Genomic DNA, 17696 nt, shown 5'->3' with positions numbered 1-17696 from the left:
GATGCTCTCGTAAAGAAGCAATTGCAGAAATTCAAAGCAGCAGTCAGGGTTATGCCAGTATAGCAGCTCGTCCACCTCTTTCTATGGATGCATCACTTTCTCAGTCCATTTCTGCTATGGTAGAAAAGGCCCTAGAAAAAGTATTAGAAAAATTTTTACTCAATCTGTCCGACTCACTCAATAGTATTATGAATTCACAGATGTCGGGTGCATCTGATCGAATAACTAAGCGTATCCAACCTCCTAGTGCCTCAATTAGTAAACCTGCCGAACATCAGTCAGATGTCTCTATCGATAATGAGGCAATGCTTTCCAGTCCTAACACAACTGAGCAGGAAAGTATATCTGATTCAGAATCAATAATTAATCGGGATGTAGATATGGATGCTCGCCTTTTGAAACGCACCAGATCACCCACTAGCAAACTTAATAATTCTTCTCATCCAAAAACAAAAAAGAGTGTGAAGGAACCTAGGACTAAAGCGGACTTCTTAAAAGATAGTATCTTAGATCAAGCAGTTGCTACTGCTTGCTTATCATCATAGGGTGCCTTAGAGTACTTCAGTGGAACTGCCATTCAATTCTCTCTTTAACTACAGACTTATTACACTTAATTTCTCAACAGTCTCCAGACGTCATAATTTTAAAAGAAACTTGGCTGTCTGCTGATCAAAACTTCTATCTAAAAGACTATCAGTGCTTTCGACTGGACCGAGACTCACGTGGTGGAGGATTAATGTTTTTCATTTCATCCAAAATTTGCCATAAAGCACACTTAGTTTACCAACAAATATCACACGATTATGAAGTATTGGTTCTGGAAATTCACTTTCCCAGATGCGCGCCACTATCTATAGTCAACAACTACTTTCCGGCTGGAATACAAGATGAAAGAGCCCTTGACGTGACTGCGAGTTTTTGCAGAAACAGTATGCTATTTGCGGGAGACTTCAATTCCCATCACGTTTCATGGGGATTCCGCACTGATTCATCAGGAAAACGGTTGTGGGACTGGACTAATCGGAATAACTTTATTTGTTGGAACTCCAAAGTTCCGACATTCGTTCGATGTAATTCGAGGTTCGTCTTAGACTTGACAATTGCTAGCTCAAGTGTGACAATATCGTCTTGGACTGTTATTGATACTGCTACAAGTAGTGATCACTGCCCCCTGGTATTTGAAGGCAGCATTCCTTTAGTGACGGTAGATCGCCAGGTGCAAAGTTTTGTAAACTACTCTAAATTTAGAAAGAACTTACAGTCAACGCCGTCTTCCTTGCCCAATATTGAAACAAATATGAAATCTATGAGCGTTTGTTCCACTCCAAAGTGTACAATTAAAAAATCACAGTTCACTATATCTTCAACAAAGAGAAAATTCATATCTGCCTGGTGGAATGCGGATTGCGCCAGAGATTATAGACGGTGCAACGCTGCATGAAAAATACTCCTCACCAACCAATGTCCGACTAATTGGAGAAATTATTTATTTGCTAAAGTTACCTTTAGGAGAACAGTTTCATTAGCGAAAGACGATTATGAAGAAAAACAGTACAGTTACTTATCCAAGAGTGGCAACAAGAAAGCTCTATTCAGATTTCTCCGTAATCGTAAAGCTATTACACGCACGTAAATATTGACTCAGTTATTTTTTCTCCAACTGATTCGGAAAATACATTACCGGAAATTGCAATAGAATTGAAGAAGAGATTTACATCACAAATCAAAATAAAGTGTGCAAAACCGTCATTCGGAAATGATTTTATTGAAGTAAGTAGGGATGAACTTGCGCACGTCGTTCGTATTCTGCCAAACACAGGTCCTGGACCAGATGGCGTTACTTCAGAAATGTTAAAAATATTATTCGACATCTCTCCTGAAGACCTCCTTAACGTTGTCAACTATTCACTTCAAAATAGTTGGATACCTCCTGACTGGAGACTTGCAAAAATAATACCGCTTCTTAAAAAACAGGGACTAGGAATGCAGATAGATAACATTAGGCCAATCGCTTTAACATCACACGTAGTTAAGTTAATAGAAAGAATGCTTTACATTAGAGTTACGAAGTTCATAACAGATAATGCGATACTCAGTGCGTGCCAGATTGGATTTAGACCAGGTTACTCTATATGGTGGGTGCATGTTGATTTAGAGGCTCGTATAAAGCTTGCTTAGCACAGACGACAATATGCGGCCCTAGTAACTCTTGATTTAGCCAAGGCATATGACAGTGTTGAACATGCTATTCTTATCAATGTCCTAAAAGAGCTTACGTTCCCGCAGTACATAACAAATTGGATATACGAATTTTTAAAAGACAGAAAATTTTATTGCTTCCAACGAGGTATATCCACGCCGAAGTATAGCCAAACGAGAGGTATTCCTCAAGGCTCTGTTCTATCGCCTGTGCTATTTAACTATTTGGTAATTTCAATACCACAGAGTGATAAGGTACACGTATATGTATATGCAGATGATATCGCGCTCTTTGCATCTGACAACGACATTTATTCACTACATTCGACTTTACTGTGTTATTTGGCAACATTGGAAACCTGGTTTCAGAAACTTCATATGAACCTGAACGTAACTAAAAGTGCTATAATAGTTTTTCCGATGGACGCACCAGTTACTATTTCTCTTCAGTACCACCAAGAAATAATACCCCAGGTTAATTGTATTAAATATCTGGGTGTACTGTACGATGAAAAACTGAGCTGGCGTGACCACATTGAATATATTAAAATTAAGGCTACACGCGCTGTTGAAATGATGAGTAGGCTTGGCCACCTCCGTTCCGGTCTTCGCAGAGATACGATGATCATGATTTATCGCATGTACGTTCGTCCGATTCTTGAATTCGGATGTGTACTATTCTCTGGTGGACCAGCATACAAAAGGAACCCCCTCATTTTCTTAGAGCGGGAAGCCCTACGTAGTTGTTTAGGTGTGCCAAAATTCACAGCTAACAATGTTTTGTATCAAGAAGCTCGGATACCCACCCTTGCTTGCAGATTTCGTATTTTAACAGTAAACACCTATTTAAAATTTTCTGAATTCACTTTAAGAAGGCGACAATTTGTATTCTTTGCCGAGCCTGGTGTCTTTTTCAATGAGCATTGGTCCCGTGTATATAAACCCCAAGTGCTATTTGTTCAAACACTTCTAGATGCTTTAAATGTTAATATATTCGAGATCACACCATCTGTCAAACCAATCGGCCAAGTGCAAATAGAATTTGACGATATCTTCCCCATGAACGCTAAACACTTGCCCTCTAAATATTTGATTGGTTTATTAGAACAACACCTGTCTCAATTAGGTACTAATACAGTAATTGCAACGGATGCATCTATGAGTGGCGAGAAGGCAGGTGTGGCTATTTTTTCTCTCTCATTATTTTGGTCATTTTCATTACGCCTCCCAGATTATACACCAATATTTGAAGTGGAATTAATGGCCGTTATACTAGCTATTCGTAAACTTCCTGTGACTCATTCGACAGCTGTGATAGTGACTGACTCGTAATCCGTGTGTTCATTCTTATCATTGTCGTCGACATCAGCAGTACTAGAGACTTTTAAATCATTAATCCCAGCAAACATTCGTCTAGTGCGAATGATATGGGTGCCAGGCCATCGTAGTATATTTATAAACGAGATGGCTGACAAACTTGCGCGAACATCTCTTGATCTTCCGATTGTGCCAATCATGCCTCCTACAGCTTATGTAACAGCAGCGAGGTTTAGAAAACTTTCTCTTCTTGAAGACTTATCAAAAACCATGATACCGAATCCAGATTTATCGCACCTGCACTTCACATGGAATAATAAATGGTGTCCCACGCGTAAATTGGAAGTCTTGGTAACAAAATTACGTTGCCGTGTACCACCTCTTAATTTCTACTTAACCAGGTCTGGTCTGGTGCCATCCCCTATGTGCTCAAGCTGTAACGAACCTGAACATATCGACCATTTTGTTATCACATGTCAGCGATTCAAAAATAAAAAAAAAACTTCTTCGAAATTTTATTCAGAAAATTAGAAATACCACCTAATACTCCCAATATTTTGTCTTTTGGGGCCATTTCATTGGGACACAGCGACAGGAACATCTGCGGGGCTCTCTGTGAATTCATATATAACACAAGCAGATTACCTTGCTGAGTCAGCGATCAGCTCTCGAATTTTACTAGTCACACTACCACTTATTATTTAGCTGATACACTGCAATGACTCAACTTCCATGAGAATTTCATATAAAGATTCCACCACAGATATTCAACAAATTCTATTATTTCTCCCCCCCTTTCTTTTCTTTTTTTCTTTTTTTTCTGACATTGCGCCAAATTAATTTCGCTGTCAAAACGCAGTAATCATATTCCCCTAATCTAGAAAATCTATAGGTATTTACTTGCATAAACCACCGGCTTCTTGGCCAATCCCCCTTAGTGGGTGAGAGCCACAAAACAAAAGGAACAAGCAAGCAAGCAAGCAAGCTTTACGCATGCTCACGGCTTCAGCCTTTGTCTTGAGGAAAGTGAAACTCTCCTATGTGTTGCATTGCATTACCATAACGAATGCTCCGACTCGAGTCTGTCACGAGGAAAGCGAAGGTGTCATGTAAGCTACAATTCGATTAGGTAACGGGGGCTCAGACTTGAGTCTTCGTTATGAGGAAAGCGAAGGTGCCGTGTCAGCTGCATTTAAATTACATAACGCGAGTGCACACTTAAGTGTTTGTCGCGAGAAAAGTGAAGGTAACTTGTGACTTGAATTGTGATTGCTTCAAGCATGCAAAGACTTGAACCTTTGTCACGAGTAAAGCGATGACGCCATTTGAGCTGTATTGCGATTGCTTCACGCATGCTCAGGCTAGAGGCCTTGTCACGAGCAAAGCAAAAGCGTCATGTGTGCTACATTTTGATCATCTAACGCTCGCTCAGACTTGAGTTTTGTTCCGAGGAAAGCAAAGGCGTCATGCGAGCTGCAATACGATAACGAACGTGTGCTCAAGCTCAATTCGTTGTCACGAAAAAAATGAAGGTACCATGTTAGCTGCATTTTGATAATGTAACGCATGCTCAGGCTTGAGTCTTTGTTACAAGTGAAGGTGCTATGTGAGCTGCATTACGGTTCAATGCATACTCAGTCTTGAGCCTATGTCACGAGGGAAGCGATGCCATGTGAGCTTCATTACAATTGCTTTACGCAATCTCAGGCTTGAGTTTTTGTCATGAAGAAAGGGAAGGTGTCATATGTGCTGCATTTTGATTCATAATGCATGCTCCGAGTTTTTTTACGAGGAAAATTAAGGTGCCATGAGAGCTACGTTGCAATACACGACGCTTTCTCAGATATGAGGTTTTGTCACGACGAAAGCGAAGTTGGTATGTGAGCTTCGTTGAGAATTAAAACGCATGCTCAGAAGGGAGTCTTTTTCATGAGCAAAGAGAAGGTGCTTTTTGATCTGCATTGTGATTGCTTAACGCATGCTCAGGCTTGAGTTTTTGTTACGAGCAAAGGGAAGGTGCCAAATGGGCTGCATTTCGATTGCATAACGCATGATCAGACTCGAGTATTTCTTACGAGAAAATTCAAAGTGTCATGTGGGCTACGCTGCGATTACATAACGCATATTGAGACTTGATTCTTTGTCGCGAGGAAAGTAAAGGGGCCTTGTGACCTGCATTGTGATTGCTTCACGCATACTCAGACTCGATTCACTGTCAGTAGAGAAGCGAAGACACTTTCCGAGTTGCAATGCGATTGCTCAATGCATACTCAGACTTGAGCCTTTGTCAAAAGGAAAGCGAAGGTACCATGTGAGCTACATTGCAATACCATAACGCATGCTCAGACTCGAGTCTTTGTCACGAGGAAAGTGAAGGTGCTATGTGAGCCGCGTTGAGATTACACAAGGCATACTCAAGCTTGCGTCTTTGTCACTAGAAAAGGGAGGTGCCTCGTGACCTGCATTGCGATTGCTTCAAGCATGCACAGACTCGACTCTTTCTTGCGAGGAAAGCGAAAGTGCCATGTGAGCGAAATTGCAATACCATAACGCATGCTCGGACTAGATTCTATGTCACGAAAAACCGAAGGTGCTATGTGAGCCGCGTGTCGATTGCATTACGCGTGTCAGACTTGAGTTCGACGACATATTGAGCGCTAAGAGACAGGGACATCAGAGAGAGGACAACAAAGTGCACTAAATTCAACAATTTTTACTTCCAGAAAAAGCCAACGTATATATACAAGCACAGTGGCGCCACCAGTTTATTCACTAGCCAAGCAGAAACGTACTTTTCCGATCTAAAAGGTCAACTAACGGTGCACTTACACATGTGTCACCTTTGCGAAAGATAACATTGGCTTCAATAGTCTCTCGCAGGTCTTTAACTTTGTGGTTCACCAGTACATTGCAGGATTCGTAAAGAAGTGTGCAACCGCATTCCACGCAATGTACTGACAAATTGCCATAAATATTATTGTTCCTATATATACCACGTGTTTATTTTATTACCACATGTCAGCGGAAGCCCTTATACCACTCTTTGTACACAATCTACAAAATGCTCGGGGTCGTTCTTAGAGTACCCGACATCTGGCCTCGGTGAGGTCCATCAAGCGGCTTATCCGGTTTAGCTTTTGTGGTGCTGAGAACAATACTTTGATACCTAACTTACTAGCTACTTTCTTCAGATTATAAGAAGTTGTGTGCTGATAAGGCACCACTGCCACTCTGCTCCTACTTCTCGCCTCTTGGATTGCTGCTTCCGGAGGGTGACTATCCAAGCAGCATCTTTTAAACAAACCCTCCACCAACGACACCTGTACTGACACTGAGAAACTTGCTGCGGACAACCTCTCAGACTGACTCTAAAATTTTGTTTTAATTTCATGGTGGCAGGATTTCCGCAATGCGTTTCCAAAACACAGATTAGCAATACTGCTTTTTGCTAGCTTCGAGTGAGAAGTTTGGTACAGCAAAAGTGACTAACTATCTCTGGGTTTGTATTACCAACACGTGTACTGTGGCTTGAATTCAAGTTCAATGTCTAAAAACCGCAGCGTGTCATCGGACGGCTCTTCCACTGTAATAATTTGTTGGCTAAGGCAAGCGTAAAAACAGTTCGCAGCTGATTTACTGTTATGTATGCTTCTCGCTCGAACAGGACAGGGTAATCATTCACGTATCTAACAACTTTTGCCATCCTGTGCTTCGATGAGACATGTGCCAGATTTCTATCATGGTGAGCCAGGAAAATGTCACTGAATACTTGCGCCAAACAGAAGCTGATGCAGAAGCCCTGCTTCTGAAATAATTTTTTTTTCATTCCACATGGCGAATGTCGAGCGGAGATACCAGCGAAAGAAATCTAAAAAGCATTGAACAGATATCTGGGCTGAATTCCAAAAAGCAACCGCGCCAAAGGTGTGAACACACTCTTCTACGCACATGATTAGTTCATTTTGGGGCAAAGGAATAATATAGGTTATTTATGTCAAAGGAGCAGGCCAAAAAGCATTTGTCTCGGTTACTCTTCAGGAAATATACAACTTCCTTGGAATGCCTATTCAAAGAAGGGTCGTCAAATTTAAAAATATCGAGCCTTTTCTGCAAGAAAATGGCCAGATTCTTCAGCCATGGCCCTATTTCTGAGATTATTACCCTCAACGGCTATTTAAGCTTGTGCGTTTTCACGTTGAAGTTGATCTACAGGCTATCTTTCTTGTCTGTGTCAATATGAAAACACAATCTACTCAGGCCCGCATTTTTAAAGACATTTAGTATCTAATTTTATCTTCCTAAGGGACAAATTGTTACACCTGTAGAGAGGAAAGAGATTATGTGCCGCAGTGGGTCAAGCCTTTAGCGAGAGGAACCAAGCGCGAGCGTTTGCCCCGAGTGCATTGGTTCTTCGGTTCGTTGCTGCCGCCCACTTTCCGCATCAATAGACCTGCTGTGCAAGTACTACTTGCGCCAATAAACCCCGTTTCAGAGTGGTGGAGGTGCTGGGTAACTCAAACTGGAACTCCGCAATAGGAAACTACCTGCCATTCCAGAAATAAATAAAGAAAACGCCCAGCAAGGTACGACCCAGCCTCCAATGGTCATCGTGCCCACTGCGCTACTCGTGCGCGATCCACCTTTTTTCGACGGTACCGATGAACAAGACGTAGAAGATTGGCTCTAGACTTTGAAAAGGTAGGCGCAAGCAACAAGTGGGACGACACATGGAAGCTGCATTATGTGGCCTTCTACCTGAAAGAGGTAGCGAGTCTCTGGTTTAACAGCCACCACTCGGAATTCGCCACTTGGGGTGCTTTTAAGCTACCCATTACCGATGTATTTGGTCGCCCCGAGGTACACAAACTCCGTGCCGAGCAGCGTCTACGGGGACGCGCACAGTTTCAGGGGGAAGGCTTCACAAGCTATATCGAGGATATGCTCGACTTGTGCAAGCGCCTTGACCCTTCATTGATCGAAGCCGGCAAGATCCAACACATCTTGATGGGGATAGACGATGACGCCTTCCAGATGCTGCTGGCCAAAGGCCCCCGTAACGTGTCCAAATTCACCACTCTTTGCCAGAGCTTCGAGGAATTGCGCAAACAACGGGTCATGTCACGGCGGCCAGCGGCTACCGACGAAACTCTCGCGGCAATGACCCTAGGTGGAGATCACAACACAATCGTGTCGGAAATCGAACAATATGTGCGCGAGGAGGTGGCCCGACAACTTTCGTGTCTGTCATATCACCCGGCAACGGATACTTCTGAGCGTCTCGCGCCCGCCATCAGAGAGGTAATACAGGCACAGGTCTCCGAGGCACTGCCGCCCGTCTCTCAGACAACACCTGTCACTGCGCCATTGACTGACGCTGCTGTTGCTGCTACTCTACCCCGCACCTCCACCACTTTGAAACGGGGTTTAATGGCGCAAGTAGTACTTGCACATTAGGTCTATTGATGCGGAAAGCGGGTGGCAGCAACGGACCCAGGAATCGCAGCACTCCGGGCAAACGCTCGCGCTTGGCTCCTCTCGCTAAAGGCATGACCCACTGCGGCACATAATCTTCTTCCTCTCTACTTACTCAATAAACACATTGGCAACTGCAGAACTGGTTTTCTCGTTATAGCCACCTTGCCCTAGGACAGCAAATCCGCCCTCCTTATCCGCTGACAGAACGCACGCGCGCTTCTGCTTCAACAACGACACTACGTGGCTTACAGGCACCCGTGAAGCATAGAGATTTTTCCGCAAGACCACATCTACCCCTTCCGATACACATAGATTTGCTTCACCTTCAGGGGCACACTTTCATATCCGTTGTACAAGGCTCGAAAGTTCTAGTGCACTCAACCTTGGCTCAACGGTGAACTTACGTTCAAGTTTAAGAACACTTTCAACGTAGTCTGGTAGAGAAACGTGGCCGGTTGTTCTGACGTTGCATGTGGTTGGAGCTGTCTTCTTTGGGACGCTGGCACGTAAGCCTAGCAGAATCTGCCACCACACGAATTCCATGCCGCTGCTTACAATCGCTAGGAAGTTTTCCCACTTTCTGCTAACATATCGCATCCTTCCTGGATCTTACAAGGAGGTCTTCAGCAGGTCCTTTAACATCCGAGTTTGCCCTTGCCTTCCTTTCTAAGAATCTTGAGGACTCTGATGCCATGCCCGGCTAAAGCAGAAAGTCCAACAAACAACCGCATGACTTTAACTGGTAGATGCTTGCAGCTGATGAAGAAGTAAATTGACCGAGGTTGGCAGTTGGCATGAATCAAGAGGGGAGCTACTGAACACAAATTTTATGAAGAACACAGAAAAGAGCCCGATGTACAAGAAATGAATTTAGCATTGTCTTTTTGGGCGTGGTGGTAAACGGAACTTGACGACATAATGTGTGCTAAAAGACAGCGACATCAGCAAGAGAAGATAACGAAGTGTGCTAAGTTAAACAATTTTTAATTTCAGAAAATGCCAACGTATATATCCATGCACAGTGGCACTACTAATCTATCCACTAGCCAAGCAAAACGCCCTTTCCCATTCTAAAAGATCAACTGACGGTGCATCTACACATGTGACACCTTTGCGAAAAATATCATTGGCTTCAATGATCCCTCAGACGTCTTTATATTTATGCTTCGCCCGCACACTGCAGGATTCCTACATGGCGTGCAACCACATACGATGCAATGTACTGACAAATGGGCATAACTATTCTTGTTTTTAACATTAAGCTTGTGTTCGCGAAGACGATCCTTAAGGCATCTACCCATCTGACCTATAGAAATATTATCGCATGTCAGCGGGAGGCCACAAATTACTCCTTGTACACAATCTACAAAATGTTCACGATGGTTCTTGGAGCACCCGACAGCTAGCTTGCGGTGCGGGTCTATCAAGCGACTTGTCTTGCCAAGGTTTTGTGGTGCTGAGAACGCCATTTTGATTCCTACCCGCCTAGCTATTTTCTTCAGATCATGAGAAGCTTTGTGCAGATTACGCACTACTGCCACTTTGCTCCTACTTCTCACCAGTGCTATCTTTCGCAAGGCTGACACACGTGTAAGTGCACGATCAGTAGACCTTTTAGATCGGAAAAGGGCTTTTCTGCTTGGCTATTGGATAGACGGGTAGCGCCACTGTGCATCGATATATACGTTTGTGGTTTTCGAAAATAAAAATTTTGAAAATTAGCGCACTTTGTAGTCCTCTCTCTGATGTCTCTGTATCTTAGCGCTCAATATGTCGTCAAGTTCCGTTTACCAACACGCCCAAAAATTGGCACTGCAGACTTGAGCCTTTGTTACGTTGAAAGCGAGGGTGTATTGTGGCCTGCACTGTGATTGCTTCACGCATGCACAGACGTGAGTATTTGTCACGCGAAAAGCGATGGTGCCATGTGAGCTGCATTTCGATCACATAACACGTGCTCAAACTTGAGTCTTTGTCACGAGAAAAGTGAAGGTTCCTTGTGACCTACATTGTGATTACTTCACGCATGCACAGCCATGAGTATTTATTCTGAGGAAAGCGAAGGTGTTTTGTGACCGGCGCCGTGATTGCTTCGCGCATGCACAGACCTGAGTATTCATCACGAGGAAAGCGAAAGTGCCTTGTGAGCTGCATCGCAATTGCCTCACGCATCCACAGACTTGATTCTTTGTTACGAGGAAACGAAGGGTGCTATGTGTGTGTCGTTCGAATTACATAACACATAACGCATGCTAACATTGACATATGGGGTTTAACGTCGCAATACCACCATTAGATTATGAGAGACGCCGTAGCGGAGGGCTCCGGAAATTTCGACCACCTGGGGTTCTTTAACGTGCCCCCAAATTTGAGCACACGGGCCTACAACATTTTAGCCTCTATAGGAAATGCAGCCGCCACAGCCAGGATACGAACCTGCGACCTGTGGGTAAGCAGCCGAGTACCTTAGCCACTAGACCACCACGGCGGGGCACATCGGTGACATGTGAGCTGCAATGCGATTACTCTAGCATGCTCAGCCTTGCGCTTTTGTTACGAGAAAAGCGGAGGTGCTACGTGAGCTGCATTTTGATTACGTAACGCATGCTCAGACTTTAGTGATGGTTACGAGAAAAGCGTACGTGCTATGTGAGCTACATTTCAATTACATAATGTGTGCTCACACTTGAGTCTTTGTCACTAGAAAAGCGAAGGTGCCATATGAGCTGCATTGCGATTACTTAATACATACTGAAACTTAAGTATTTGTCACGAGGAAAGCGAAGATGCCATGTGAAATGCACTTCAATTGCTTCTACGCGCTCAAGCTTGGGCTTTTCTCCCGAAGAAAGCGTCTTTGCTGCATTTTGATTAAAAACCCCTGCAGAGATTTGAGTCTTTCTCACGAGAAAAGCCATCTGTGTTGCATTTTAATTACACAAGGCATGCTCAGACTTGAGTCTTCGTTACGAAGAAAGGAAAGGGTATATGTGATCTGCAATGCGAGAACACAGCGAATGCCCAGGCTCAAGCTTTTGTGTCTATGAAATAGAGGGTCCCATGTGAGCTGCGTTGCGATTACATAACGCATATTGAGACTTAATTCTCAGTCACTAGGAAAATGAAGGTGCTATTTCTGCTGCATTGCGATAACATAACGCAAGTTTAGGCTTGAGCTTTCGTCACGAAAAGAAGGTGTAATGTGAACTGTATTGCTAATTTTTAACATAGGTATGCTCAGATTGAGTCTTTGTGGTGAAAAAATGAAGGTGCCATGTGAGCTGCTTTGCAAATACATTAGGCTTATTCAGACTAGATTCTTTGTCACGAGGAAATTGAAAGTGCCACGGGTGCTGCAATGGGATTACATATTGCAAGCTCAGACTTGAGTCTTTGTCACGAGGAAAGCGAAGGCACGATGTGACCTACGTGTCGATTACATAACCCATGCTGCATGCGACTCGAGCCTTTGTGACGAGATTAACAAGATTCCAGGCTGGCGCGAGGAAAACTAACTCACCGATTTCAAGGTTCTGTGAAAGCTGACTGAAAACACAAGTGTTTTTTCTCAATCAAAAATGCTTCGGCGAGCTCTCTGGGGACTTTGTTGCTGTTCCGGTACAACACTGATGTACCACTGAACAGCAATTGCATAATGCGTGACTTCCCAGGAATGAATCCTTACCATTCGCATTTTCCCATTCTAGGGCAGTTTTGAAAACATTTGCTTCCAGTTTTGTGAAACTTCCTGTAAACCACAATATAGGCGGCATCCCTTGAAGCTATTTCATACGAGTGCCACATACTGTGAACGTATATGTCAAAATTAAACAATAGAAAGCTGAGCGTTTTTGAAAAAGTGCTTAAAACAGATCATTAAGACGTCCACGAGAAGGACGGAGTATTCATATTTGCCTCATTGTTTCTCAAATTTGTGCACCATTAAGATATGTTTGATTGTATGTTACAGCATTTATTGCAAGGTCAAAATAGCTACTTTACGTGTTCGTAAGCAGAATATTTGTGTCTCTATAGTCTGCGTGCCCTCTATTAGTTTTCTTTTGTCTTCGACATTGTCTTAGCATAACGGCAAGCTTAAAAATAAATTACACATTTTAAGCAGAAGAAATGAGCCAAACGAAAAAATAAACTGCAATAATACAGAAAGCTGAGCTAGTTTGTATTGCATTGTGAAATAGCGCGAAAAAAAAACACCAGCACCTGAGAATACAACACTTGACCCGTGTGCATTCACGGCGCTGAATGCATCTGATACTGTGTTTTGATATATCTGGTGTACTAATTCAAAACGATGCTAATCAAACCACTAGAGAGGTAGCTCAAGCTTTTTTCTCAGATGATAAATGCATAATCCACCCATTTGGCCGCAGTCTGAAAAGGAACTAGCTTTGCTGGCGTCAGGGCTGCGAAAAAAGAGTGAAGTTGCTTATTTTGTTTATATAGACCTCATGCGAAATAGCTGTCGGCTGTCGTGTGCATACTGCCATGTTAGAGACTCACATGGCGCAGTACGCATAGTGCACGTGTGTTAACGCATACGTATACTACGCATAGGTATACGTAAAGCATATTGATTGATTGATTGATTTGTGGGGTTTAACGTCCCAAAACCACCATGTGATTATGAGAGACGCCGTAGTGGAGGGCTCCGGAAATTTCGACCACCTGGGGCTCTTTAACGTGCACCCAAATCTGAGCACACGGGCCTACAACATTTATGCCTCCATCGGAAATGCATCCGCCTCAGCCGGGAATCGAACCCGTGACCTGCGGGTCAGCAGCCCGTAGGTCACGGGTACCTAAGCCACTAGACCACCACGGCGGGGCATGTAAGGCATATCAAAGTGAAGTGTGTGTTTGCTTTTATTAGCAATGCGACGTATTTCTGCGTCCCTTTCTGTACACACAGAGAAACTCCAAATGCTGAAACAGAAAGGGTCAGCCGTACACTTTTCCCCTTGTTATTTTTTCAAGCTCATGACGTTTCCAACACGTGCTGTGGCTACTGCTAGCAAAACACCTGTTTGTGTTCTCCTTTACAAGCAAGCAAGTAAGACGTGCAATAGCGCTTGTTCTCATGTACCCTCAAATTGCTGCACGCAAAAGCAAGACAGTTTTTGCAACGTTTTCACTGTCAGCCATTGGACAAGTGAAGGCGACTCTTGTGCTTCACGCAGAAGCCACGCTCATACAAGAAACTTTATCGCAGATAACTGCGCGTTCCCGTATTTTGTTTATTGTGCCAAGCACGCGAATGCATAAAAAAAGTTCACTGTCATCCACAAGTGATCCCACTAAACGGCAGCTTGTCGCAATTCTGAAGAGCAAACGATACATCATCAAACAAAGCTGCTTTAGCACCATGGCTCCGTTGTCAGAATAATCCGATGATGCGCATTCACTTCGAATTTAGCGCATATCGTTTCCGAAACGTATCAAACAAAACAACATATTCAACGAAATGTAGGCGAGCGTAATTAGCTGTGATATAGCTCGTTGCGTGAACGTGACTTCTGCTTGAAGCCTACGAGTCGCCTTCGCGTGTTGAACGGCTGACAGCGAAAAATTTGCAAAAACTGTCTTGATTCGGCGTGCAGCAATTTGACAGAACACGATATAAATGTTATTCTATGTTTTACTCGTCTAGAAAGGAAACCGCAAAAACATGTTTCAAGAGGAGTAGCCAGAGCACATGCTAAAAACGTCATCCGCTTGAAAAATAAAAAGGAATAAAGTTTACCGCTTACCTTTTTTCCTTCAACATTCCGAGTTTCCCTCTGTGTGCGGCAAGAGACGCACGAATGCGTCAGCATTGCAATTATCAGCCTATATAGGCGTCACATCAAAAAGCCTTACGTATACGTATACGTATACGTAAACACATGCGGACTGTGTGTACACTACGCCACGCTGAGTCTCTAACATGGCGGTATGCACACGACAGCAACAGATGGCAGCATTTCTGCATAACGTCCACAGTTTCTCTGTGTTCAGATGAAGTCGTTGTGCATGAACAATCGTTTGTATATATGTATATATATATATATATATATATATATATATATATATATATATATATATATATATATATATATATATATATATATATATTTATAGATATATATATATATATATCGCTTTTCTGGAAAAAAAATAACGTCAGTTGAAAGTTAGCGCCCGTGTAGCCTCCTTTCTGTGTCTTTGTGTGTTTTCATGCTATTTGATGAAATAAAATTAAAGTTGAAAGCATATTGTAGCAGCAGGTTGCCCAAGACCAATTGCACAAAAGAAACATGCAGAAACGTTATATGCATACAGTGGAGAGTAAAAAAAGAACGCGCAAGAATCGACCAGCTTCAACCATACGAACACCTTGAATAATTTAGTCGGCAGACAGAAGACGCAATTGCCAAGATATCTTCTTTTGGATAAAAGCTCGGTAAATTTTATTTATGTCAGTATTGGTTGCACCATAGTTGTAAGGATCTTTCTAACTTGCATCTACGATACTTTTTAAACTGAAATGTGAAACCCATGACACACAAAACATTGTCATTTTTCTACGCTGTAGTCTTCGTAACAAACCTTCACGACGAGAAACTCCGAATACGACACTACAGCGGTGACGATAGTTATAGCGTGAGAACAGAACGACGACACAGAGAAAAGAAGGACGCGAAGCACACGAGGAATGCTTCTTGTCGCTGTGTCGTCGTTCTGTTGTTGCGCTATAACTATCGTCATGTCATACCAACTAGCACAAGCTGCAACACTTCTAAACTACAGCGGTATCATAATTCTTAGTGAAGACGACGCAGACATTGAAGCATGCGGCAGACTACAGTGGCTAGTTATTAGGTGTTATGGAACAATACCAGTAAAGTAAACAAAATGCCGAAAAAGCGAACGATCAGGTGCGCGGGGATGTTCGCGCGATTGTTTTGATCGAGACGGCGTGAGTGACATCAGGCATAATTTGCGAATATTATCACCTACACCCATGGATAACTCTGGCGAAACATATAAAGAATCTCGATGTATGGAGGTAGCTTAGTGTCAGCACTATCAACTTGAGAATCAGAATTCAGCCAGCAATAATTGTCTTGCGCGCTGGCATTGCTATAAAAGTATCTTAAAGAAAAGAAGTGAAAATATAAGCGGTCGTTATTTGTTAGACACAGTAAAAATGAGAATTCTCGCTGCTGCTACGAAAAGTATGCCGGATGTTAATAAGAGTATTTGTATTGTAAGTTCGAAAAATTAACCATCTACAGAAAGATGGCTTGCTGTTGACAGGGACCAAATCAGTGACCTTCGAATAGCGCATCTAATGCTCTACCAACAGAGCTGCAGTGGTGGTCGTCCCACGTTCACTTTCTAGGGTGTGCATTTAAACGTGACGATACCTTTTAACTACGATATATAACTTAATGTGCCAGAAAACATATACGAATACACTTTTTGTGAGAAGTAGCGCGATACACATACAAGATATTCAAAGAGTGTCTAATGTAGAGTCTGAGATACTTGTGTCTTCGATACTGCTCAGCAGTGCCGCAAGTATAATTGCGAAGGCGGTGGTAAATTTTAGATAAGCCTAAATATGCCCTCTGTGGATCAGAGCGGAAAGAATCACGTATTTCGGATCGCACGGGGCGGATATCACTGGTAGCCACTGGTGGTTGACGGTGTTGTAAGAGCGTCGGTTAAGAAGGTCGTCGCGAATAGTGAAGTGGTAGGCGGACGATAAAACTGTTGGGTAGGTGGTGTTGCAGACAAATAACTCATTCCCTGACGAAGGAAGGACCCCTCCCGAAACTGTTGGGAAATAAATAAAATAAATATATTTCTTCTTGTTGACAACGCTCCCCTTGTGCCATATTCCCATATAAATATATATATATCCATGAATGGTCACGTATATATATATATATATATATATATATATATATATATATATATATATATATATATATATATACGTGACGCTAAACATGCAAATAAGAGTGTTTTCACACTCGTTGTTTGGCTTATAGATGGCGCTGACTGTCACTCCTACTTCTAAATTCACATATAAACCCCAAAAAGTGGATGGAGGGACGGCCGCTGTGATAGCTCAGTGTTTAGAGCATCGAACGCGTTATTCGAAGGTCGTAGGTTCGATTCCTGCTCACAGCTGGTAATTTTTTCATCCACTTTTCTTCCTTCCTTCTTCTTAATTACATTCCATTGGTTCTAATAATTTCCCCTGTACATTCCTTGACATTACTGTCTGCTATATCTCATTAATATTGTGGTAAAACACGGAAATACGAGCCTTTAGGTATACACTTCTCTCCCTTATTTCATTGAACGAGGGTCTCGTACTGGCAGACTTGGTGTGTTTAGGTTGTATAAGAGGGACAATTATTCAGCTGCCCGCTCATAATAAGTTCACGTGCTACGTGACGCCAAACATGCGAATAAGAGTGTTTTCACACTCGTTGTTTGGCTTATAGATGGCGCTGACTGTCACTCCTACTTCTAAATTCACATATGAACCCCAAAAAGTGGATAGAGGGACGGCCGCTGTGATAGCTCAGTGGTTAGAGCATCGAACGCGGTATTCGAAGGTCGTAGGTTCGATTCCTGCTCACAGCTGGTATTTTTTTCATCCACCTTTCTTTCTTCTTTCTTCTTATTTA

At 42.8% G+C, this 17696-nt stretch overlaps 1 protein-coding gene and 1 non-coding gene across 2 annotated transcripts in view; both read left to right on the top strand.

Annotated features, from left to right (window-relative positions):
* The window catches only part of LOC142775061 (uncharacterized), a 34779-nt gene that overhangs the window by 13239 nt on the left and 3844 nt on the right, over positions 1–17696 (top strand). The gene's annotated exons all lie outside the window — the stretch shown is intronic.
* Positions 17580–17652, top strand: TRNAP-CGG (transfer RNA proline (anticodon CGG)). The gene has a single exon. It is a non-coding gene; the product is annotated as a tRNA-Pro (tRNA).

Source organism: Rhipicephalus microplus, chromosome X (genome assembly GCF_043290135.1).
Source record: "Rhipicephalus microplus isolate Deutch F79 chromosome X, USDA_Rmic, whole genome shotgun sequence".
Lineage (NCBI taxonomy): Eukaryota > Metazoa > Arthropoda > Arachnida > Ixodida > Ixodidae > Rhipicephalus > Rhipicephalus microplus.
Note: the sequence above shows the minus strand (reverse complement) of the source record. Positions and strands in the feature narration are given on the sequence as shown.